The sequence below is a fragment of the Pan troglodytes genome, chromosome 9, assembly GCF_028858775.2.
Source record: "Pan troglodytes isolate AG18354 chromosome 9, NHGRI_mPanTro3-v2.0_pri, whole genome shotgun sequence".
In the NCBI taxonomy this organism is placed as follows: Eukaryota; Metazoa; Chordata; class Mammalia; order Primates; family Hominidae; genus Pan; species Pan troglodytes.
In genome coordinates, this window is record NC_072407.2 from 79,548,812 (window position 1) to 79,575,581 (window position 26,770).

At 42.9% G+C, this 26,770-nt stretch overlaps 1 long non-coding RNA gene across 1 annotated transcript in view; it reads right to left on the minus strand.

Moving 5' to 3' along the window:
* Positions 1-909: 909 nt before the first annotated feature.
* The window catches only part of LOC107967164 (uncharacterized), a 65,310-nt gene continuing 39,449 nt past the window's right edge, over positions 910-26,770 (minus strand). The window contains exons 3-4 of the long non-coding RNA XR_010147289.1: positions 8,018-8,125; positions 910-3,344 (exon numbers count right to left, since the gene is read on the minus strand). This is a non-coding gene — a long non-coding RNA (uncharacterized LOC107967164). The remainder of the gene's footprint in view (positions 3,345-8,017; positions 8,126-26,770) is intronic.

Sequence of the window (26,770 nt, forward strand, 5' to 3'; positions counted from 1 at the left end):
GTTGTTGTTCCTATCCATTCTTCTACTTCTTTTGAAATGGCTACATATATCCCCTGTTTTTGGTCACTGAGGTTTCCACTTCTTTATTATTACAGGCAGCACATCATGATATATATTAAGAAGATTAGTAGAATATGTATATGTGTGTGTGTATATATATATATATATATATATCCTTAATTATTTCTTAGCTATACATTCCTAGTAGAACACCCTCTATAAGGACTGTATACATTTATAGACCTAACCATGTTTGACAGTGCCTGAATCTCCAAACTCTTCTTTACAGTGCATTTATTAATCCTTGTTTTTTTCTTTGTGGTTTTAATTTGCATTTCTTTGACTAAACATGAAGGTGATAAATGCTTGACGTGACAGATATCCCAATTACACTGATTTGATCATTATGCCTTGTATGTTTGTATCAAAATATGACATTACCTCATAAGCATGTACAATTATATACCCACAAAAATTTTAAACAATAATAAATAAAAGAAGTTGAACATTTTTCATGTTTACTGGCCATCTTGGGTTTTTCTTATATAAAATGCCTTTTCTAGTCAATCTTTTTTCTGTTTTTGTTTTTGTTTTGAGACAGAGTCTCGCTCTGTAGCCCAGATTGGAGTGCAGTGGCGCCATCTCGGCTCACTGCAACCTCTTGCCTCCCAGGTTCAAGCGATTCTCCTGCCTCAGCCTCCCGGATAGCTGGGACTACAGGCGCCCGCCGCCACACCCAGCTAATTTTTTGTATTTTTAGTAGAGACGGGGTTTCACTGTATTAGCCAGGATGGTCTCAATCTCCTGACCTCGTGATCGGCCCACCTCGGCCTCCCAAAGTGCTGGGATTACAGGCATGAGCCACTGTGCCCAGCCCCTTTTTTTCTTTTTAATTTAATTTTGTTTTTAGGCTAGTCAAGTGAAGCAGTGTGAGTGGAGAAGTATTTTCATTTATTGATTTGAAGAAAATCTTTGAATGTTAAAGAGAAGAATCTTTGGTCTGGATGTGGTGGCTCAAGCCTGTAATCTCAACACTTTGGGAGGCTGAAGTGGGAGGATTACTTGAGCCCAGGAGTTAAGATGAGCTTGGGCAACACAGTGAGACTCCATCTCTAAAAAAAATGAAAAAGTTAGCTGGGCATGGTGGCGCATGCCTGTAGTCCAAACTACTTGGGAGGATGAGGCAGGAGAATCACTTGAGCCCCAGAGTTTAGGTGATTCACTGCACTCCAGCCTCAGCAACAGAGTGAAACTCTGTCAAAGAAGAAAAGAAAAACAAAAAGAAAGAATCTATGGTTAAGGACACTTTCCTCCAGTGTAATTTGTCTTTCAACTTAGTTTATGATAAATTTTGCTACATAAAAGTTTTACATTTTCATATAATCAGATCTATCATCCTTTATACTTTAAGCCTTTAGTTTCATGTTTACAAAGTCATCCCTTACCCCCAAGGTTTTATAAATATTCACCTGTATTTTCTTGTACTTACATTAAAATTTTTAATCCTTCTGGATTTATCTTAGTGTGCTATGTGAGTTTGGATTTAACTTTGTTTTAATGATTAGACAGTTCATCCTAACACTCTCTCCACTGACATGAGGCAGCAGATTTATTATATACTAAACTCTTATACACATTTGGATATATTTCTGAACTGTCTCTTTTTTAGCTAAAACAGCAATGTTTTAGTTATTATATCTTGCTAGTTCACATTAATATCTGTTAGGAAAAGAACTTTTCACTACTGTTCTTCCTAAAAGTGTGCTTGACATTCTTCATTTATTTTTCTAAATAAGCCTTAAGATAGTTTTTTTTTCACATTCTAAAAATAGTTCCCAGGTATTTTTATTGGGATTTTGTTAAATTTATAGGTTTAGCTTGAGGAAATTTAATACCTTTACAATATTAAATTTTCTAATACAGAAATGTGGACTGCCTTTCCCTGTATTCAAATTTCTTTCTAGATTTCATGGTAAAGTTTTGTAGATATGTACATTTATCATTAAGTTTATTCCTAGGTGCTTTGATTTTTTTATTGCTGTCATATATGAGTTCTTTCTTCCATTATCTATCTTAACAGAGTATTGCTGATATATATAGGAAAGCTATTAGTTTTTTAATATTTCTGTTATAATTGCCAAACTTTCTAAGTGTCTTAAGTCTAATAGTTTCTCAAGCAACCATATCATCTTGGAAAAATGATAATTTTATCTCTTCCTATCAAATATTTATACCTCCCTCATTTCCTTTTCTCATTGTTACATTGATGAGCACTTCCAGAATAATGTTAAATAATGGTAATTATAGTTGAATTACTAACATCAGTGGAAATGCTTCTAATGTTTTATTGCTAAGTATAATATTGGTTATTGGTCTGAGATCAATATTCTTTAACATATAAAATGTTAACTATGATTTTTCTTAAATCAAAACTGTATGTTGAGAGGAGTGACATTAGCTATGTGGCAGAGTACTATGTGTCTGCAACCTCCATCCCTTTCAATAGCGGAAGGAAAACTGGAAAATTCAGAAATATGTGAAAATTAGACAACACACTCTTGAACTCTGTCAAAAAAGAAATCAAAAAGGAAATTTAAAAATACCTTGAGACAAAAATGAAAACACAACATGTCAAAACTTATGGGATGCAGCAAAAGCAGTATTAAACAGGAAGTTCATAGTGAAAAATGCCTACATTTAAAAAGAAGAAAGGCCGGGCACAGTGGCTCACACCTGTAATCCCAGCACTTTGGAAGGTGGGCAGATCACTTGAACTTAGGAGATCGAGACCAGTCTGGGCAATCTGGCGAAACCCCATCTCTACAACAGATACAAAAATTAGCCAGATGTGCTGACACATGCTTGTAGTCCCAGCTACTTAGGAGTCTGATGTGGGAGGATGGCTTAAACCCCGGGGAGGCTGAGGCTGCAGTGAGCCAAGATCAGGTCCCTGCATTACAGCCTGGCCGATAGAGCCAGAACCTGTCTCAAAAATAAAATAAAATAAAGAAAGATTTCAAACAACCTAACTTAACAAGCCAAGGAATTTTTTAAAAAAAGAATGTATTGCCGGGCGCAGTGGCTCACGCCTGTAATCCCAGCACTTTGGGAGGCTGAGGCGGGTGGATCACGAGGTCAGGAGATTGAGACCATCCTGACTAACACGGTGAAAACCTGTCTCTACTAAAAATACAAAAAATTAGCTGGGCGTGGTGGCGGGCGCCTGTAGTCCCAGCTACTCAGGAGGCTGAGGCAGGAGAATGGCGTGAACCCGGGAGGCGGAGCTTGCAGTGAGCCGAAATTGTCCACTGCACTCCAGCCTGTGCGACAGAGCGAGACTCCACCTAAAAAAAAAAAAAAAAGAATAAACTAAGCCCAAAGTTACCAGAAGGAAGAAAATAACAAAGATTACAGCAGAAATAAATAAAATAAAACAATAGAAACAAATTAATAAAGCAGTTTTTAAAAAGATAAAACAAAATTGACAAAATCTTAGCTAGACTAGGAAAGAAAAGAGAGAAGACTGAAATAAAAACAATCAGAAATGAAAGAAAAACAGATGTCACAGAAATAAAAAGGATCATAAGAGACTATTATGAACTATTATATGCCAACAACAAGCTGGACAATGTAGAAAAAAAGAATGAATTTCTAGACACATACAACCTACCAAGACTAAATGAAAGTCTAAACAGATTTATAACTAGTATGAAGATTGAGTCAGTAACCAAAAGTCTCCCAACAACAGCAACAAAAATACCTAAGGCCAGATGGCTTCACTTGGGGAATTCTACCAAACATTTAAAGAAGAATTAACATCAATCCTTCTCAAACTCTTCCAAAGAATTGAAGAAGGACCACTTTCAAACTCATTTTATGAATATAGCACTACCCCAATACCAAAGCTAGACAAAGACATCACAAGAAAACGAAAGTACGGGCCAATATCCCTGATGAATACAGATGCAGATACTCAACAAAATACTAGCTAACCAAATCCAATAGCACACTGAAAATATCATACATCATGACCAAGTGAGATTCATCCCTAGGATGCAGGGATGGTTCAAAATATGCAAATCAATAAATTTAATATACCACATTAACAGAATAAAAGATAAAAATCACATAATCCTCTGAATAGGTGCAGAAAAAGCATTTAACAAAGTTTAACACCCTTTCATCATAAAAGCTCTCAACAAACTAAGACCAGAATGAAATTACCTCAACATAATAAAGGCTATAAATGAAAAGTCCTCAGCTAATATCGCACTAATGGTGAAAACGGAAGAACAAGGCAAGGATGCCTACTCTCACCACTTCTGTTCAACATAGTACTGCAAGTCCTAGGCAAAGCAATTAGGGAAGAAAAAGAAATAAAAGCCATCCAAAGAAGAAAGAAAAAGTAAAATTTTCCCTGTCTGCAGATGACACAATCTCATACGCAGAAAACCCTAAAGACACTATCCAAAAACAAAAAACAAAACAAAACAAAAAAAAAACCTGTTAGAACTAATAAATAAATTCAGTGAAGTTGCAGGGTACAAAATATAAAAATCAATTGCATTTTTGTATGCTCACAATGAAGTATCTGGAAAGGAAATTAGGAAAATAATTTAATTTACAATAGCATCAAAAAGAATGAGATACCAGCCAGGCACAGTCGCTCACGCCTGTAATCCCAGCACTTTGGGAGGCCGAGACGGGTGGATCACCTGAGGTCAGGAGTTCGAGACTAGCCTGGCTAACATGGTGAAACCCTGTCTCTACTAAAAATACAAAAATTAGCTGGGCCTGGTGGCAGGCGCCTGTAATCCCAGCTACTTGGGAGGCTGAGGCAGGAGAATCGCTTGAACCCAGGAGTCAGAGGTTGCAGTGAGCTGAGATTGCACCACTACACTGCAGTCTGGATGACAGAGCAAGACTCCATCTCAAAAAAAAAAAAAAAAAGAATGAGATACCTAGAACTAAACTTGACTAAAAGGGTGAAAAGTTGTATACTGAAAACTCAAAACATTGATGAAAGAAATTAAATAAGACATAAGTAAATGGAAAGACATCCATTGCTTAAAGATTGGAAAACTTGATATTGTTAAAACACCTATACTACCCAAAGTGATCTACACATTCAGTGCAATCCCTATCAAAATCCCAATGGCATTTCCTACAGAAATAGAAAAAAAAAATTCTGAAAAATCCATAGGGAAATAGCCAGAGCAATCTTGAGCAAAAAGAACAAAGCTAAAAGGCCAGGCGTGGTGGCTCATGCCTGTAATCCCAGCACTTTGGGAGGCCAAGGCGGGCGGATCACCTGAGGTTGGGAGTTCGAGACAAGCCTGACCAACATGGAGAAACCCCGTCTCTACTAAAAATACAAAATTAGCCACGCGTGGTGGTGCATGCCTGTAATCCCAGCTACTTGGGAGGCTGAGGCAGGAGAATCGCTTGAATCTGGGAGGTAGAGGTTGCGGTGAGCCAAGATCGTGCCATTGCACTCCAGTCTGGGCAACAAGAGCAAAACTCCATCTCAAGAAAAAAAAAAAAAAAAGAACAAAGCTGGAGTTATCACACCTCCTGATTTCAAAATATATTACAAAGCTAATATATTAGAATATATTACAAATCAAAACAGCATGGTACTGGCACAAAGACAGACATATAGACTGATGGAACAGAATAGAGAGCCCAGAAATAAATCCACATATACACAGTCAATTGATCTTTGACATGGATTCCAAGGATACACAATGGGGGAAAAGATAGCCTTTTCAACAAATTTTCAAAAAATGGTGTTGGAAAAACTGGATATCCACACGCAAAAGAAAGAAATTGTCAGCCTGGGCAACAAAGTGAGACCTCATCTGTAGTACCAAAAGCAAAGGCAACAAAAACAAAATAAGCAAATGGGACTACATCAAACTAAAAAGCTTCTGCACAGCAATGGAAAAAACTCAACAGAGTGAAAAGGCAACCTGAAGAATGGGAGAAAATATTTGTAAACCATAAACTGATAAAGGATTAATCTCTAAAATATATAAGAAACTTCTGCAACTCAATCGTTAAAAAAAAAGAACCAAAACCTAATACCCTAATACACTATTGAAAAACAGGCAAGGACCTGACCTGAACAGACATTTCTTCAAAGCAGACATATAAATGGCCAATAGGCATATGAAAAAATGCTAAACAGCATCGCTAATCATCAGGGAAATGCAAATCAAAACCACAATGAGCTATCACCTCCCACCTGCCAGGATAGCCATTATCAAAAAGACAAAAGATAACAATTATTGGTAAAGATGTGGAGAAAAGGGAACCCTTGCACACCATTGGTGAGAATGCAAAATGGTCAGCTGCTATGGAAAACAGAATGAAATTTCTTCAAAAAATTAAAAATAGAACTGCCATTTGACTGAGCAATTCCACTTCTGGATGTCTAAAAAGAATTGAAATTAGGATCTTAAAGAAATACTAGCATTCCCATGTTTACTGCAGCACCATTCACAACAGCCAAGATGTACAAACAATCTAAATGTCCATCAACAGATGAACAGATAAAGAAAATGATGGTACATACAGACAATAGAATACTATTCAGCCTTTAAAAAGGAGGACATTCTACAATATGTGACAACATGAATGAACAATGAGGACATTATGCTAAGTGAAACAAGCCAGGTACAGAAAGACAAATATGGCACAATTCTGCCTAGTCCAATTCATAGAATCAAAGAGTGAAATGGTGGTTACCAACGACTGGAGGAGAGGGAAATTAAGAATTAATAACCCTGAGGCATAAAATTTCAGTCAAGCAAGATAAGTAAGTGTAGAGATCTGTTGTACAGCATTGAACCTATAGTCCACAATAATGTAAAGTTAAAAATTTGTTGGCCAGGCACAGTGGCTCATGCCTGTAATTCCAGCACTTTGGGAGGCCAAGACAAGTGGATCACCTGAGGTCAGGAGTTTGAGACCAACCTGGCCAACATGGTGAAACCCTGTCTCTACTAATAATACAAAACATTAGCCAGGGGTGGTGGTGGGCACCTGTAATCCCAGCTACTTGGGAAGCTGAGACAGGAGAATCACTTGAACCTGGGAGACGGAGGCTGCAGTGAGCCAAGATTGTGCCACTTCACTCCAGCCTGGGCAACAGAGCAAGACTCCATCTCAAAAAAAAAAAAAAAAAAAACTAGTGACTTATTGAATGTGAGATGTGAAGGAAAGACAGGAGTTCAAGAGAACTGCCCAGTTCTTGGTTTTGTGATATTTACCAAGACAGGGTCACAGGAAGAAAAGCAGGTTTGGTGGGGGTTGGTGGGGGCAGTATAGAGGATGAATCAATTTTAGCATTGTTATATTTGACATCCTGAGTTGAACATCCAGGTAGAGACATGTAAACAGTTATACACATAGACCTGGAGCAGAGAGATTTGGGCCTCAGATACTGATTTGGCAATGATCAGCGCATAGAAGCCAGCTAAATGTGGAGAGTGAGGATACAAGAAAGAAGGCTGAAAATGGAACCACAGAGAATAGCCAGTTTTAAGAGATGGAAGAAGGAAGACGTCCTTAAGAAGACACTGCCAGAGAGGTAGGAATAGAACCTATTCTGTGAATCAGGAAAACAAAAGGAGGACAGAGTTTTGGGTAGAACATGGCCAGCTGTGTCAGATGGAGCAAAGCTGTCCAGTAAGACAAGGACTAGAAAGGGTCCTCTGGATTTGCCAAGACCTCTTTGATGACCTCAGCAAAAGCAATTTCAGTAGAAAGGTGAGGGTGAATTCTGCCTGTGTTGTGTATCGGGCATAACCTCGTGCTCCCTGTCACATTCCTTCAACTGCTTCCTTCTCTCCAAAGGCACCACTCGCCTCCCACTACTCTGGACCTCTGCTGACTTCCCTGAGTTGCCTGAAGTCAGAACTGAAGTCCTAGACCTGCATGGCCTACACATGCTCCCTTCTGCATAAAATTACTCCTCCACTTTCAGATAGAATGAAACATTTGCCATACCTACCACAAGGCATGAAATCTTGCTTCCTGAGCTGGTGCCAATGGACCAGATGATGCACCATGGAAGTTACACAGCAGAAGTAGAAGGGAATTATCTTCTTGTGGGGCAAACCTTGACAAATGGGAAATAGGAGACAGAAGTGAGGCAAACAGATACGTTTTTCTCATTGTTCCCTTCCATTTTAAGGTGTGATTGCTCCTTGCAGCCATGCCAGAGAACTCCCATGGCTGAAGGACACTACCTGCTAAGTCACCTGCCGTTTCTCATCATGGCTTGTTGGAAGCAGGGACCAGCATTGTAACACATCATCCTGCCTCCACTGACTTGTCTTCATTTTTCCCTTTCTAAGCTCCCAGAAAGAGAATCAGCACCTGAATCCTGACCCCAGGCTCTGCAATCTAGAGAACCTGGGCTAAGACACAGTTAGCGAGATAAGCTATAAGTTGAATAGGATGTAAGATACAGAGAAAGACAGAGTAGACAATATTTTCAAGAAATTCCCTTCCCTGTGAAGGAAAGGAAAAAAAGTGGATTTCTGGGAGGGAAAGGAAACAGGTCCCAAAATTGTTTAGAAGGTGCCTCTAAAGCTGATACAGGCTTTGGTTAAAATGTTGCTATAAGAAAGAACATTTAAATTCACTCTCCATTTAGACTACTTGAGCCAGTAGGCTCTCAAGAGCAAGTGTTCTATTTTTCTGACGTTTCAATATGATGTAATGAGAAAGGGAATAAAAAGGAGGGTACCATAACAGAGTGAATAGGAATTAGATTTGAGAAAGGCAGAGTTGGACAAGGTAGAGAATTGTCAAATTAGAAGATGAAAGGAATATTAAACATCCGTGTTAGAGCAACTATTGATCCGGCTCAGACTCACATATTTGCTGTATTCCCTAGGTCAGGTTATCCAAAGAACATAGCAATATCATTTTATTTATAGATGACTATCAAAAGTACTAGTAACATCCAGCAAAAACTATCATCCAAAGATGTCTATTTACTTTGCTACAACAGAACCAGCCTTTAACCCAATTCAACTTAACAAATATTTATTTGCCCCTGTCATGTGTGGGCTCTGTGAAAGTAGGGTGGTTGGGGACATAGGGACCCTTCTCAGATGAATAAGATCCACTGGTAACCTAAAGATGACTATAATCTCAGAGTTAGAAATAAAATAGAGCACACAGATTATTATCATTGAAGGTCCGTGATGGTTAATTTTGTGTGTCAGCTTGATTGGGTTAAGAGATACCCAGATCACTGGTAAAACATGATTTCTGGGTGTGTCTGTGCGGGTGTTTCCAGCAGAGATCAGCATTCCAATCAGTAGACTGAGTAAAGAAGATCCCCTCACCAATGTGAGCAAGCGTCATCACATCTGGTGAGGTCCTGGATAGAACAAAAAATCAGAGGAAGGGTGCATATGCTGTCTCTTTCTGGGACACCAACCCTCTCTCTTGCTCTAGGATATCAGAGCTCCAGATTCTCTGCCTTTGGACTCTGGGACTTACACCAGTGGCCTCCCAGTTTCTCAGCCTTTGGCCTTGGACTTAGAGTAACACCATCAGCTTCCCTGGTTCTCAGGCCTTCAAACTCAGACTGAATTAACCACCTGCTCTCCTGGTTCTTCAGCTCAAAGACAGCATATCATGGGCCTTCTCAGCCTCTATAATTGCGTGAGTCAATTCCCATAATAAATCCCCTCTTATGTAGCTAAATATATTCTGTCGGTTCTGTTTCTCCAGTGAACCCTAATACAAGATTGGATAAAACAAAAGCCATAAAGAAGATACAAACAAAATTCTAAGGAGGTCCTAAGCAGGGAGAGATTATGCTAGTGAAAAATAATTAAGAAAAACTTAATTGAGAGAGGTGACATGCTTCTTAAACATAATTTTAATAGTTGGATATGGGGGGAGGCTGGGCAGATATAAGAGTAAATCCAAAGGCATGGAAGCAGGAAATAACAGAGTAGAATTGAAGAATGATAGACTTTGAAGGATATATCCAAGTACTTTTAGAACCCTAAATGTTCCTATGTACCACTATATCAAGAAATTTTTCTCATAAAGTGCACACATGATGCTGAGTATATAGCTACCAAGCTACACGTGCTGTAAAGGATGGACCATTAGCTGGGCTAACTTAGCAACTAACTATGTGACTTGCTTTTTTTAAGTAACACTAGAAATTGATTTCTCCCAGTTCTGGAAGCTGGGAAGTCTGAGATCAGGGTGTTGGCAGGGTCAGGTTCTGGTGAGGGACTTCTGGGTTGCAGGCCGCTGACCTCTCATTGCATCCTCACATGTTAAAGAGCAGAGCCCACCAGCCTGCCTTTTCATGTCCATGTCCTAGTGTGCAGGATTCAGATTTAGGTCTCAGAAAAATGAACATGACCACCGTTTACTCAGGAATGGTAGAAACCTTGAATGTTAAATCCATAAATATCTACTGCCCACAGCAGTTCCATTTGGCTGCAGTGCTCAGCATGAATCATCCCAGAGATGAATCCTGCTTATTTTAAGATGAATGAGAACATTCTATGATTTGTTGGAAATTTCTTAATATTTCTTCTACTTTGATGAATCACTTCTGCATGAACATACCCCATGTTTTGTCTTCTCTCCTATCCCACCTCTTAGCTAAAACAAAGAGAAAATGGATTTGCAGATCAAGAACTGGAGAGGCCCAGCCCTTCAGGAGGCCTCGTAGGCCTCTGCTGACCGTCGGAAGAGTGGCCCATAGTAGCTCCCCGACCACAGGTCAAGAAATGCTGTCTTTCTTTTTTTTTGTTTGAGATGCAGTCTCGCTCTTGTTGTCCAGGCGCAATCTCGGCTAACTGCAACCTCTACCTCCCAGGTTCAAGCGATTCTCGTGCCTCAGCCTCCTGAGTAGCTGGGATTACAGGTGCCCGCCACAACACCTGGCTAATTTTTGTATTTTTAGTAGAGATGGGATTTCACCATTTTGGCCAGGCTGGTCTCGAGCTCCTGCCCTCAGGTGATCCGCCCATCTTGGCCTCCCAAAGTGCTGGGATTACAAACGTGAGCCACCGTGCCCGGCCTGAAATACTCTTTTAAGTACAAGCCTTAGAGATAAGCATGACCTTACAGTACTGACCGGGGGAAAAAACCTCTAACCTTGGTCACATCCCAGTTTCTCTCTCCTGCTGCCTCTGGCAGCCTTTAAGCTGTAGAAGAGGAGATTGCAGAAAGAAACACATTTAAGCCGGGCACGGTCTCTATTTTTGTACTAAAAATACAAAAAATTACCCGGGCGTGGTGGTGCATGCCTGTAATCCCAGCTACTCGGGAGGCTGTGGCAGGAGAATCACTTGAACCTGGGAGGTGGAGGTTGCAGTGAGCCGAGGTCGCACCATTGAACTCCAGTCTTGGCAACAACAGCGAAACTCCATCTCAAAAAAAAAGAAGAAACACATTTAAGATTGCACAAAACAGCAATGACAAAAACAACAGCAAAAAAACACAAAACCGTGGTCTCCACTGCTTGACTCACTGCCAGAAATAGTAGGCATTGGCCAGGCACAGTGGCTCACGCCTGTAATCCCCACACTTTGGGAGGCCAAGGCAGGCAGATCACTGGAGGTCAGGAGTTCAAGACCAGCCTGGCCAACATGGTGAAACCCCGTCTCTACTAAAAATACAAAAATTAGCCGGGCGTGATGACATGCACCTGTAATCCCAGCTACTCAGAAGGCTGTGGCAGGAAAATCATTTGAACCTGGGAGGCAGAGGTTGTACTGCACTCTAGCCTGGGCGATAGAGTGAGACTCCATCTCAAAAAAAAAAAAAAAAAAAAAAAGTAGGCACTGAAAGAACAAAACCAGGAAGAACCTTTGTCCACCAAGCAAAGCCCTGATGAATAACTGACTAACTGAAGCCTAACTAGGTTTTCAGAAGCTGCAACTGAGGGCTTCAGCAGGCAGGAGCCATGATCAGAGCACTGAGGATTTGAGAAGAAATAAGAACCGATTCGACTCATGGCCCCTATCTTGAGATACTAATACTGCAAATCCAATTCTGACAAAAACCTCCAAAACCAAAAAGACACTGTCCTACTTATTAGAAAAATAGTTTTCTATCCTCTTGGTGTTGTAACACATTGAATGGATACTGCAAAAAGAATTAAAGCTGTGCTTCAGCAGATTGCTTAAATCATGAATTAAAAAGGGAGAAAGCATTTTTTTTTCCAGTAATCCTTGAACTTCATCTCTAAAGGCCTTAAAATATGTAAATTGATAGACTATTGGTCAGCTGTTAAATGTGATCCTTAGGAAGGCTACATAGAGGCGGGCAGATAGCTTGGGCCCAGGAGTTTGACACCAGCGTTGGCAACATGGATAAACCTTGTATCTACTAAAAATAGAAAAATTAGGCTGGGTGCGATGGCTCATGCCTGTGATCCCAGCACTTCGGGAGGCCAAGGTGGGCGGATCACCCGAGATCAGGCGAGACCAGCCTGACCAACATGGAGAAACTCCGTCTCTACTAAAAATACAAAATTAGGCGTGGCAGCTACTCAGGAGGCTGAAGCAGGAGAATCACTTGAACCCGGGAGGCGGAGGTTGTGGTGAGCTGAGATTGAGCCATTGCACACCAGCCTGGGCAACAAGAGTGAAACTCCATCTCAAAAAAAAAAAAAAAAAAGAAAAGAAAGAAAGAAAATAGAAAAATTAGGTGAGCATGGTTCTGTTGTCCCAGCTACTTGGGAGGCTAAGGTGGGAGGATCACTTGAGCCCAGGACACGGAGGTTGCAGTGAGCTGAGGCCACACCACGTTACTCTACTCCAGACTGGGCCACAAACCAAGACCCTGTCTGAAAAAAAAAAAGGCTACATAGGGCTGGGCATGGTGGTTCAAGCCTGTAATCCTAGCACTTTGGGAGGCAGGAGGATCACTTGAGCTCAGGAGTTCAAGAACAGCCTGAGCAACATAGTGAGATCTTGCCTCTACAAAAAATTTTAAAATTAGCCAGATGTGATGGCACATACCTGTGGTCCCAGCTACTCGGGAGGCTGAGACGGGAGGATTGCTTGAGCCCAGGAGGTCGAGGCTGCAGCGAGTTATGATCACACCACTGTATTCCAGCCTGAGTGACAGTAAGACCCTCTCTAAAAAAAAAAAAAAAAAAAAAAAAAAAGAGGGCTACATAGAAACATGAGTAAATGATCCTTAAATAATGTTGAGTGAAAATAATCAAAATAATAGCCTACGTTTATTTACGATAGAATTTACAAAAGAAAAATATGTACTATGAGTATGAATTAGAATGAAAATAGTTGTATTAGAATATGAGACTTGGGGTAATCTTTTTTATTTTCTTGAAAATTTTCTTTGATATTCTTAACATAGCAACTGATCGATTAAAATAAACATAATCAAGTAAAGACAAACTATGGCCAGGCGTGGTGGCTCATGCCTGTAATCCCAGCACTTTGGGAGGCTGAGGCAGGAGGATCACTTGAGGTCAGGAGTTCGAGACCAGCCTGGCCAACATGGCAAAACCCTGTTTCTACTGAAAAAAAAAAATAATAATAATTAGCTGGGCATGGTGGCATGTGCCTGTAGTCCTAGCTACTCGGGAGGCTAAGTATGAGAATCGCTTGAACCCGGGAGGTGGAGGTTGCAGTGAGCCAAGATCGTCCCACTGCATTCCAGTCTGGGTGACAGAGCAAGACTCTGTCTCAAACAAAAACAAAAACAAAAAAAAACAAACAAACAAAAACTAAAAACAAACTAATGAATACCCAAATTACACATGATTACATATGAAATATTGATTTTCATGTGCTCTGTCCCGTGTCCAAGTTTATAACAGAAAGTATTGATGGGAAATTTGACTTTTATGAGAAACCACAAGTAAATCACTCTAAAAATATAAGTTTTTTAAAAAGCTGAAAATGAGGGATTTGGGTGTGAAAGTGTGAAAAGAAAACCTAACTTAAAGCAATATGTCACCAGGCGCAGTGGCTCATGCCTGTAATCCCAGCACTTTGGGAGGCCGAGGTGGGGGGATCACCTGAGGTCAGCAGTTTGAGACCAGCCTGGCCAACATGGTGAAACCCCGTCTCTACTAAAAATACAAAATTAGCCAGGCATGGTGGCGGGCACCTATAATTCCAGCTACTCAGGAGGCTGAGGCTGGAGAATCACTTGAACCTGGGAGGTTGAGGTTGAGCGAGCCGAGATTGCACCCCTGCACTCCGCCAGCCTGAGCGACAGAGCAAGACTCCATCTCAAAAAAAAAAAAAAAAAAAGCAATATTTATATCAGACACAGGACAGGAGGGGACCATGTTGTCCCTTCTGCTGTCCTAGAGAGCCCCATGCAAGGCTCACAGTGTGGTGGTTTTGCAGTTGGGGACCTCTGTATCCAGACTCCAGCTCCATCACTTCCTGGCTGTTGGTCCTTGGTCCAGTTATTAAGCTCTCTAATCCTCAGCTTCCTCCTTTGTAAAGTGGAGATGGAGATAACCTATCTCATTAGATAGTCTTAAACAGTACAAGGCATGTAAAGCAAGCACCTAGCACCTTGCCTAATAGGCAACTCTTCAGTAAATGCTAGTTCCCTTGTCTCTCCAATCTCTTCTCAAAAATGTACCATGTAGAGTGCAATGGCTCATGCCTGTAATCCCAGCATTTTGGGAGGCTGAGGTGGGCGGATCACGAGGTCAGGAGTTCGAGACCAGCCTGACCAACATGGTGAAACCCTGTCTCTACTAAAAATACAAAAATTAGCCGGGCGTGATGGCGCACACCTGTAATCCCAGCTACTCAGGAGGCTGAGGCAGGAGAATCGCTTGAACCCGGGAGGCAGAGGCTACAGTGAGCTGAGATCTTGACACTGCACTCCAGCCTGGGCAACAGAGCAAGACTCTGTCTCAAAAAAAGAAAAAAAAAAGTACCATGTAAAATTGGACCTACCTGTGACTGAGTTAGTCATCAGGTTATTAGGGATTTATCACTTATTGACTGCCCACTAGCAGACTCAGTGCCTGAAACATAGTAGGCTCCAAGTAAAGATATGTTTGATGGATGGACAAATGGATGGATGGATGGATGACTCAATCTCTGTCTTTAGATCCCTAGAAGAAGAGACACTTGTTTGTTCTATATATACATTTTTTCATCTTTTAATTTTTTAATTTTTTATTTTTGTGGGTACATAGTCAGTGTATATATTTGTTTCCTTCCCTCCCTTCCTTCCTTCGTTCCTTTGTTCCTTCCTTCCTTCCTCTCTTTCTCTCTCCCTTCCTTCCCTTCCCTTCCTCCTTCCCTCCCTCCTTCCCTTCCCTTCCCTTCCCTTCCCCTTCCCCTTCCTTCCTTCCTTCCTTCCTCTCTCTCTCTCTCTCTCTTTCTTTCTCTTTCTTTCTCTCTCTTTCTTTCTTTCTCTCACTTTGTTGCCCAGGCTGCAATCGCGGTTCACTCCAACCTCTGCCTCCCAGGTTCAAGCCATCCTCCCACCTCAGCCTCCTGAGTAACTGGGCACGCACCACTGCACCCGGCCAGTTCTTGTATTTTTTGTAGAGATGGGGTTTTGCCACATTGTCCAGGCTGGTCTCAAACTCCTGGGCTCAAGGGATCCACCTGCTTTGGCCTCTTAAAGTGCTAGGCGTGAGTCACCACACCTGGCCTTGTCCTATATATTTCTAAAGAATACATTTGAGACCAGGAAGTGCAGTATTAATCTCTGTTATTTTATTTTTATTTTTTTGAGATGAGGTCTTGCTCTGTTGCTCAGGCTGAAGTGCAGTGGCACAATCATGGCTCACTGCAACCTCTGCCTCCTGGGCTCAAGCCATCGTCCCACCTCAGCCACCTGAGTAGCTGGGACTACAGGCATGTGCCACCATGTCCAACTAATTTTTAAATTTTTTTTAGAGGCAGGGTCTCACCATTTTGCCCAGGCTGGTCTTGAATCCCTGGGCTCAAATGATCAGCCCACCTCAACCTCCCAAAGTGCTGGAATTACAGGCATGAACCGCCTGCCCTGGCCTCTTTGTTATTTTGATCAGAGAAAGTGGGTTTGGCTAAACGAAGTCCAGGCTCTTGGGGAGAAGCCCTTGGGAAGAATAGAAGTGAAAAGGAGGCTTCTCTGAGCCAGTCAAACGCTCTCCAGATCTTCAGATTCTGCTGTTCTCACATCCCTAGGCCCAGATGCACTTAGTTTCTTTCTGGAGTAGGTAGAAGCTACAAGGAAGCAGTTTTCACATAAAATCAAGAACGATATTCTAATAAACTGACCACACATGGAAAAAGTGCTTCGAAAAAAGCGAGTTTCTCATCACCAGCCCCTGAGATGGAAGAAATATTGCCATAGTTGTTGTTATGTCAGGGAGGGAATTCTAGCTTTGAATTGGTAGTTAGATGAGAAAAACTCCTTCCAGCCTGAGATTTTGTGACTTCATTTATGAGACACTCACGCTCTCACAACTAGGCTTTCGACTGCCACCTAGAGGCTTACTTATGGAAAAGAGAATAAATATTACTACAAATCTGAACCCGAAGAGAACGCTGTTCTTTTTCATTTTGAATTTTCAACTCTGCTTGGGCCTACAGGCATCCCTTCCCTAGGTATTTCTAAGGGCAGAATCTCATAACAGACTAAATGTTATGCTCTTGCAATATCAACACAACTCAACACAGCTACAGGGCAAGGACAGAAACACAGAGGAAGCGTCTTCTCTTTCTCAGCCTCAGAGATAAGGAAGCAAGTAATATACATGACAAAATAAATTACAATGTGAGTTAGACTTTGCCAAACAGCTAATGCAGGTGATTATTGCCATGAAAGTTGAGTCAATGAAGGGATCCCTGTGGTCTGGGGTGGAAGGGCTTTTGGGGAGGGAGTAGAATTAGAGCTAGCTCTTGATGAAGAAATAACCTGGGGAAGGTAAGATGGAGCAGGAACAGATGGAGGTGAGTGTAGCTAAACAGCGCAGGCTTTGGAGTCCAAAAGACTGCATCAAATTCTGAACTGTCTTCACTAGCTGTGACTTTAGCTACTCTCTTAAAGTCTCTGAGCATAAGCTTCCTCCTCTTACAATGGGGATATGCTCACCTTTCTTGAAAGCATGTTGTTTGGATTAGAGATAATATATGTAAAGTAGCACAATAATAAACACTCACATTGTTGTTGGCATTGCTGTGGATTAGACACCGGGGTGGACCTGGTATGGGCTGAGCCTTTGTGGAAGCACATGAAGTGAGGCCAAGGCAGTGTCGAGTGCTGAGAGAACCCATGACTAGGAGTCAGCAGACCTCAGTTTGAGTTCTTGATTTCATGTCACCAGGCAAATCACTTTCATTTTCTCCAGGCTTGTCTTTCCCATCTGTACAGTGAGGGTATTGGTCTGGAGAAATAATTCTCTACCCTGGCTACTTAGTACATGAGGAGACTGAAAATCACCTGGTGACCATTGAACAGGCCCCAGAGAAAAAGCTCCTTACCTGAGAATTTAGAATTTAGTAGGGAACAAATAGCACCTGGTGACCATCAAACAGGCCATCCAGAGGCAAAACTCCTTATCTGGGGAAAATTAGATGTAATTAGACTTCCCTACTTTCCAAAGCAGGTATCTGGTTCCTCTGATTTTTGGTAAAAGATGTGCTCTGGATTACCTCCTAGCTGAAGAGGGAGGAGTCTTTGCTGTCATCAACAAAACCTGTTGCACCTACATTAATGCGTCCGGAGAAGTGGAAACTGATGTCCAAGAAATTTTCAAACAAGCCAAATGACTACACACACTTTCCCAAAGTAACCAAGACTGGACCAAAACTTTTACTAATTGGTTTCCAAAAATCACTTGGCTTCTCCCATTCCTTGGACCTTTGTTCCTTGTCATTCTTCTTTTAATATCTGATCCCTGCTTTTTTTTTAACATGCTTATTAAATTTATATCTTCCAGATTGCAAAGATTCCACCTACAGATGGCTATGCAATCCCAATACCAACCTGTAACAGCAACTTCCATTTGCATGGGGCCTCTTGATGGAATCCGGTTTTCCCTGTCCTGAATGAGTTTTTCGTGACCCTTCATTCCCTTCATGACAGAGCAAGAAAGGAAAAAATGCAACCTATCCCTTCAATGCCCCCTTTCAGCAGGAAGTAACCAGACTCCACACTCCTCTTCACTGTGGTGTTTTCCCTTTCTTGAGACCCCAATTGTCAGGCCTGAGCCCAAGCTAAGTGATCATATCCCCTGCAACCTGCACATATATATCCAGATGGCCTGAAGCAACTGAAGAACCACAAAAAAAGTGAAAATAGCCAGTTCCTGCCTTAACTGATGACATTCCACCACTGTGATTTGTTCCTGCCCCACCCTAACTGACCAATTGACCTTGTGACATTCCTTCTCCGGGGCAATGAATCTCAGGAGCTCCCCACCAAGCTCTTGTGACCCCCACCCCTGCCCACAAGAGAACAACCCCCTTTAACTGTAATTTTCCACTACCTACCCAAATCCTATAAAACTGTCCCACCCCATCTCTCTCCCTTTGCTGACTCCTTTTTCGGATTCGCCCACCTATGCCCAGGTGATTAAAAAGCTTTATTGCTCACACAAAGCCTGTTTGGTGGTCTCTTCACACGGACGCATGTAACATTTGGTGCTGAAGACCTGGGACAGGGGGATTCCTTCAGGAGACTGGTCCCCTGTCCTCACCCTCACTCCTTGAAGAGATCCACCTATGACCTTGGGTCCTGAAATCAGCCCAAGGAACATCTCACCAATTTCAAATCAGGTAAGTGGTCTCTTCACTCTCTTCTCCAGCCTCTCTCACTACCCTTCAGTCTCCCTGTGCTTCCAATTCCAGCTCTTTTTCCTCTCTAGTAGAGACAAAGGAGACACATTTTATCCGTGAACTCAAAAACTCCAACGTTGGTCACAAATTTAGGAAGACAGTCTTCCCTTGGTGTCTGATCACTGCAGGGATGCCTGCCTTGATCATTCACCCACATTCCATTGGTGTCTGATCACTGCAGGGATGCCTGCCTTGGTCATTTACCCACATTTCCTTGGTGGTAAGTCAACTGTGGGGATGCCTGCTTTGGCTGCTCACCCACATTACAGCCCAGGGCTGCTCACCCCCGCCCTCCACCCTGTGTCTCTACCTTTCTCTTTAGATTTACCTCCTTCACTATGGGCAACTTTCTGCCCTCCATTCCCCCTTCTTCTCCCTTAGCCTGTGTTCTTAAAAACCTAAAACCCCTTCAACTAACACCTGACCTAAAACCTAAACATCTTATTTTCTTCTGTAATACCACTTGGCCCCAATACAAACTCGAAAATAGTTCCAAGTGGCCAGAGAATGGCACTTTCGATTTGTCTATCCTACAAGACCTAGATAATTTTTGTCGAAAATTGGGCAAATGGTCTGAGGTGCCTGACGTCTAAGCATTCTTTACACATTGGTCCCTCCCTAGTCTCTGCTCCCAATGTGACTTGTCCCAAATCTTTCTTCTTTCTCTCCTGTCTGTTCCTTCAGGCTCCACCCCAAGCTCTGAGCCCTTTGAATCCTCCTTTTCTACAGACCCATCTGACCTTTCCCCATTCCCCAGGCTGCTCCTCGCCAGGCCAAGCCAGATCCCAATTCTTCCTCAGCCTCTGCTCCTCCACCCTATAATCCTTCTATCACCTCCCCTCCTCACACCCGGTCCGGCTTACAGTTTCGTTCCATGACTGGCCCTCCCCCACCTGCCCAACAATTTCCTCTTACAGAGGTGGCTGGAGCTGAAGGCATAGTCAAGGTTAATGCTCCTTTTTCTTTATCCGACCTCTCCCAAATCAGTTAGCGTTTAGGCTCTTTTTCATCAAATATAAAAACCCAGCCCAGTCCATGGCCTGTTTGGCAACAACCCTTAGACACTTTACCACCCTAGATCCAGAGGGGCCAGAAGGCCGTCTTATTCTTAATATGCATTTTATTATCCAATCCACTCCTGACATTAGAAAAAGCTCCAAAAATTAGATTCCGGCCCTCAAACCCCACAACAGGACTTAATTAACCTTGCCTTCAAGGTGTACAATAATAGAGAAGAGGCAGCCGAGCGGCAGTGTATTTCTGAATTGCAATTACTTGCCTCCACTATGAGAGAAACCCCAGCCACATCTCCAGCACATAAGAACTTCAAAACACCTAAACCGTAGCAGTCAGGCATTCCTCCTGGACTTTCTCCCCCAGGATCTTGCTCCAAGTGCTGGAAATCTGGCCAGTGGGCCAAGGAATGCCCACAGCCTGGGATTCCTCCTAAGCCACGTCCCATCTGTGCAGGACCCCACTGGAAATCAGACTGTCCAACTCGCGCAGCAGCCATTCCTAGAGCCCCTGGAACTCTGGCCCAAGGCTCTCTGACTGACTCCTTCCCAGATCTTCTCGGCTTATCAGCTGAAGACTGACACTGCCCAGTCGCCTCGCAAGCCTCCTGGACCATCACAGACACTTCAGGTAACTGCTACAGTGGAGGGTAAGTCCATCCCTTTCTTAATCGATATGGAGGCTACCCACTCCACATTACCTTCTTTTCAAGGGCCTGTTTCCCTTGCCTCCATAACTGTTGTGGGTATTGACGGCCAGGCTTCTAAACCTCCTAAAACTCCCCCACTCTGGTGCCAACTTGGACAACATTCTTTTATGCACTCTTTTCTAGTTATCCCCACCTGCCCAGTTCCCTTATTAGGCCGAGTCATTTTAACCAAATTATCTACTTCCCTGACTATTCCTGGGCTACAGCCACATCTCATTGCTGCACTTTTATCCAACTCAAGGCCTCTTTTACATCCTCCCCTTGTATCTCCCTACCTTAATCCATAATTATGGGATACCTCTACTCCCTCCTTGGTGACCAATCATGCATACCTTATCATCCCATTAAAACCTAATCACCCTTACCCCACTCAATGCCAATATCCCATCCCATGGCACGCTTTAAAAGGGTTACAACTCCCCTATCCTACCTGTCCAAAAACCGGACAAGTCTTACAGGTTGGTTCAGGATCTTTACCTTATTAATCAAATCATCCTTCCCATCTATCCTATAGTGCCAAGCCCATATACTCTCCTATCCTCAATACCTCCCTCCACAACCCATTATTCTGTTCTGGATCTCCAAGATGCTTTCTTTACCATTCCTTTACACCCTTCATCCCAGCCTCTCTTCGCTTTCACCTGGACTAACCCTGACACCCATCAGTCTCAGCAACTTACTTGGGCTGTACTGCTGCAAGGCTTCAGGGACAGCCTTCATTACTTCAGCCAAGCTCTTTCTCATGATTTACTTTATTTCCACCTGTGTGCTTCTCACCTTATTCAATATATTGATGACCTTCTACTTTGTAGCCCCTCCTTTGAATCTTCTCAACAAGACACACTCCAGCTCCTTCAACATTTATTCTCCAAGAGATATTGGGTATCCCCCTCCAAAGCTCAAATTTCTTCTCCACCCGTTACCTACTTCAGCATAATTCTTCATGAAAACACACGTGCTCTCCCTGCCGATCATGTCCAGCTAATCTCTCAAACCCCAACCCCTTCTACAAAGCAACAACTCCTTTCCTTCCTGGGCGTGGTTGGATACTTTCGCCTTTGGATACCTGGTTTTGCCATCCTAACAAAACCATTATATAAACTCACAAAGGGAAACCTAGCTGACCCCATAGATCCTAAATCCTTTCCCCACTCCTCTTTCCATTCCTTGAAAACAGCTCTAGAGACTGCTCCCACACTAGCTCTCCCTGACTTATCCCAACTTTTTTCATTACACACAGCTGAAGTGCAGGGCTGTGCAGTCAGAATTCTTACACACGGACCAGGACTGAGCCCTGTAGCCTTTTTGTCCAAACAACTTGACCTTACTGTTTTAGGCTGGCCCTCATGTTTGCATGCGGCGGCTGCTGCTGCTCTAATACTTTTAGAGACCCTCAAAATCACAAGCTATGTTCCACTTACTCTCTACAGTTCCCATAACTTTCAAAATCTATTTTCCTCCTCACGTTTGATGCCTATACCGCCCCTCCGGCTCCTTCAGCTGTACTCACTATTTGTTGAATCTCCCACAATTACCATTGTTCCTGGGCCAGACTTCAATCCAGCCTCTCATCTTATTCCTGATACTACATCTGAATCCCATGACTGTATCTCTCTAATCCACATGGCATTCTCTCCATTTCCCCATATTTCCCTCTTTCCTGTTCCCCACCTAGACCACACTTGGTTTATTGATGGTAGTTCCTCCAGGCCCAATCACCAATCACCAGTAAAGGCAGGCTATGCTATAGTGTCTTCCACATCTATCATTGAGTCTATGGCCCTGCCTGCTTCCACTACCTCTCAACAAGCTGAACTCATTGCCTTAACTTGAGCTGTCATTCTTGCAAAGGGACTACGTGTCAATATCTATACAGATTCCAAGTATGCCTTCCACATCCTTCACCACCATGCTGTTATATGGGCAGAAAGAGGTTTCCTCACTACACAAGGGTCCTCCATTATTAATGCCTCCTTAATAAATAAACTCTTCTTAAAGCTGCTCTACTTCCAAGGAAGCTGGGGTCATTCACTGCAAGGGGCATCAAAGGGCATCAGATCCCATCACTCAGGACAATGCTTATGCTGATAAGGTACCTAAAGAAGCAGCTAGCAAACAGCTTCCTGTTCCCCTCGTGACACCAACACTTCACTACTATTTTGTTTTGTTTTTCTTATTATTAATATAAGAAGACAGGAATAGGCCTCGACTTACTGCTAAAAAAGGAGGACTCTGTATATTTTTAAATGAAGAGTGTTGTTTTTACCTAAATCAATCTGGCCTGGTATATGACAACATAAAAAAGAAAAACTCAAGGATAGAGCCCAAAAACTCGCCAACCAAGAAAATAATTACACTAAATCCCCTTGGGTACTCTCTAATTGGATGTCCTGGGTCCTCCCAGTTCTTAGTCCTTTAATACCTGTTTTTCTCCTTCTCTTATTTGGACTTGTGTCTTCTGTTTAGTTTCTCAATTCATACAAAACTGCATCCAGGCCATCACCAATCATTCTATATGACAAATGCTCCAACAACGCCACAATATCACCCCTTACCCCAAAATCTTTCTTCAGTTTAATCTTTCCCACTCTAGGTTCCCACGCTGCCCCAATCTCACTCAAAGCAGCCCTGAGAAACATTGCCATTATCTCTCCATATCACCCCCCAAAATTTTCGCCGCCCCAACACTTCACCACCATTTTGTTTTGTTTTTCTTATTAATATAAGAAGACAGGAATGTCAGGCCTCTGAACCCAAGCTAAGCCATCATATCTCCTGTGACCTGCATGTATACATCCAGATGGCCTGAAGCAACTGAAGAACCACAAAAGAAGTGAAAATAGCCAGTTCCTGCCTTAACTGATGACACTCCACCACTGTGATTTATTCCTGCCCCATCCTAACTGATCTTGTGACATCCTTCTCCTGGGCAATGAATCTCAGGAACTCCCCACCAAGCACCTTGTGACCCCTGCCCCTGCCCACAAGAGAACAACCCCCTTTAACTGTAATTTTCCACTACCTACCTAAATCCTGTGAAACTGCCCCACCCCTATCTCTCCCCTTTTGCTGACTCCTTTTTCGGATTCAGCTCACTTGCACTCAGGTGATTAAAAAGCTTTATTGCTCACACAAAGCCTGTTTGGTGGTCTCTTCACACAGATGCGGGTAACACCAACAGGCAGTAGGTAGACATGAGCACGGGGGAATTAAAGGGTCAAAGATTTGACCAAAATATTGGTTGGGGGAAAATGAGGAGAGTGAAAATCACCTGGTGACCACTGAACAGGTCCCAGAGACTAAAACTCCTAATCTGAGGAATTTAGAAGGGAAGAAAGACCACCTGGTGACCATCAAAGAGGCCATACAGAGGCAAAACTCCTTATCTGGGAGAAAATTAGAAGTAATTAGACTTCCCTGCGGGGCATGGTGGCTCACACTTGTAATCCCAGCACTTTGGGAGGCTGAGGCAGGCAGATCACCTGAGGTCAGAGTTTGAGACCAGCCTGGCCAACATGGTGAAACCCCGTCTCTACTAAAAAAAATACAAAAAAAAAAAAAAAAAAATTAGCCAGGCTTGGTGGTGGGTGCCTGCAGACCCAGCTAATTGGGAGGCTGAGGCACAAGAATTGCTTGAACCCAAGAGGCAGAGGTTGCAGTGAGCCAAGACAGCACCAAAAGGACTTTCCTATTATCTAAAGCAGGGTTCTGGTTTCAGATTTCCTTCCCCCCAAAAAACTTATAAGTAAAATTTCTATACATCTCTGGAATGCCAAAACTCATTTGACAACCATAAATACCCCAAAGGAAAAACCCATGGAGGGCAGCGCTCTCAGTCCTCTCACTGACGCACCCTGCTGCACCCTTTTGCAACATTCTTCCTTTCTAATAAACTTTCCTTTTTTCAAAACCTATACTGTTGTCGGTAAATTCTCTTACCAAACCACAAGTCGACCACTGCCCGGTGTCGGGGCTCTGAAACCTTGCCTGGCAGTAGAATCATCGAGAGAGCTTTAAGAAATCCAAATGGGCCAGGCGTGGTCGCTCACGCCTGTAATCCCAGCACTCTGGGAAGCCAAGGCATGTGGATTGCTTGAGCTCAGTTCACAGCCTGGGCAACATGGCAAAACCCCATTTCTACAAAAAATACAAAACTCAACTGGGTATGGTGGTGCATAGCTGTAGTCCCAGCTATTGGGGAGGCTGAGGTGGGAGGATGGCTTGAGCCCAGGAAGTCGAGGCTGCAATGAGCCATGATCTTGCTACTGCACTCCAGCCTGGGGTGACAGAGGAGACTGTCTTCTAATGCCTGTGCTGCACCCCAGACCAGAGCCTCGGGCTGGGACCCTGGGCAGCAGACTTTTTCAGCTCCCCAAGTGATTCCAAAGTGCATCCAAGATGGAGAGGCATTGGACTAGATAATCTCTAAGGTTTCCTACCATTCTGGCATTAGGAAGCTAGAGAAAAACAACAATAAATAATTATTATATAATGGCTACTACACATTGAGTGGTGTCAAGCACTTCACCTAGAGCTCTATGTGTGCTATTTAATATTCACAGTTAACTTAAGGGGTAGGAATTATACAAATGAAGAAATAAGTTTGAAATGATTTTCATTTGCCCAACATCATGTAGCTAAATGTCAGAGCTAGAATTTTTACACAGGTCTGTCTGCTGCCCCAAATGGAAACTTGAAATTATTGCATTCTACTATTTTGCATAACTCTCACATGGCATTGAAAATGATTTTTTAAAATCTTGCTTACTTGGATGGAGGCAAATGCCTAATGCTTGTGAATGGGTAAAATATTTCTGTGAACTTAGGGGCTTTCACTCTATTTCCAGATACATATTTCTTGTTATAATGGCTCCACTTCTAAATACGGGCTGTAACCGTCTTTTTTTTAGACAGAGTCTAGCTCTGTCACCCAGGCTAGAGTGCAATGGCATGAGCTTAGCTCACTACAACCACAGCCTCCAAAGTAGCTGGGACTACAGGCACGCACCACCACACCTGGCCAGTTTTTATATTTTTTGTAGAGATGGGGTTTTGTCATGTTGCCCAGGCTAGTCTTGAACTCCTGAGCTTAAGCAATCCTCCTGTCTTGGCCTCCCAAAGCGCTATTTTTTATTCAGTATCTTCATACTGAAAAAGTCGACTGTGGAGCATGAATGGCCACCAAACAAATGAGTTTAAGATGCTGCCATCTTGTGGCATTTTGGGCCAGACCAAGTGTGTAAGTAACCAACAGCGAGGACAGCCCCGCACATGAAACTCTATCCATACCTGCTGTTTTGCCATCTTTCCAGTGCCTTCCTACCGGTAACATCATTTTCTTTCTTCAAATTTAACACTAAGAAGGAATCAATTACAGCAACACAAGAAAATAAATAAGAACTGAGGATCAAATAATAAAGTCCTCTAAGGATCAAATAATAAGACCCTCTCCTTTTTTTTTTGACACGGAGTCTCGCTCTGTCACCCAGGCTGGAGTGCAGTGGCGCGATCTCAGCTCACTGCAACCTACACCTCCCGGGTTCAAGCGATTCTCCTGCCTCAGCCTCCCGAGTAGCTGGGATTACAAGCATATGTCACCATGTCCAGCTAATTTTTGTATTTTTAGTAGAGACGGGGTTTCACTATGTTGGTCAGGCTGGTCTCGAACTCCTGACCTTGTGATCCACCCACCTCGGCCTCCCAAAGTACTGGGATTACAGGCATGAGCCACCGCGCCCGGCCCTCCTTCTAATAACTTGTCTTATATAACCTTTGTCAGGTTAATTTTTCTGGGTCTGAAATTTCCTTCTATAAAACAGGGATAGTAACACATCTCATAATATTGTTGCAAGTTCAAATTAGAACACGTGTGTAAATTCCTGGCAAATTGTAGGCATTTGACAAATGTGGCCAGACGTTCCTCCACTTAAACATTTGTGCTGTTGTGGGTGTTGCAATGCAAAACCCCTATCACTGAGTTCCCCCCACCACCCCCAGCAGTTTCCCCATTACTCACAGCATTCCAAGATCCTATCAGAGTCTGTATCCTCCAATTCTGCTTATCTCTTACCCCTGGACTTTTCACCCGGCCGACCCTGGGTGACCTGATACGCAGCTCCCTCTCTGGCCTCAGTTCCCAACACCATGCCTCTCCTTCACCCTGCTCTGCCCACTGGCCTCCTCCCTTTTGCTGTTCCTCTGCCTGAAAGGC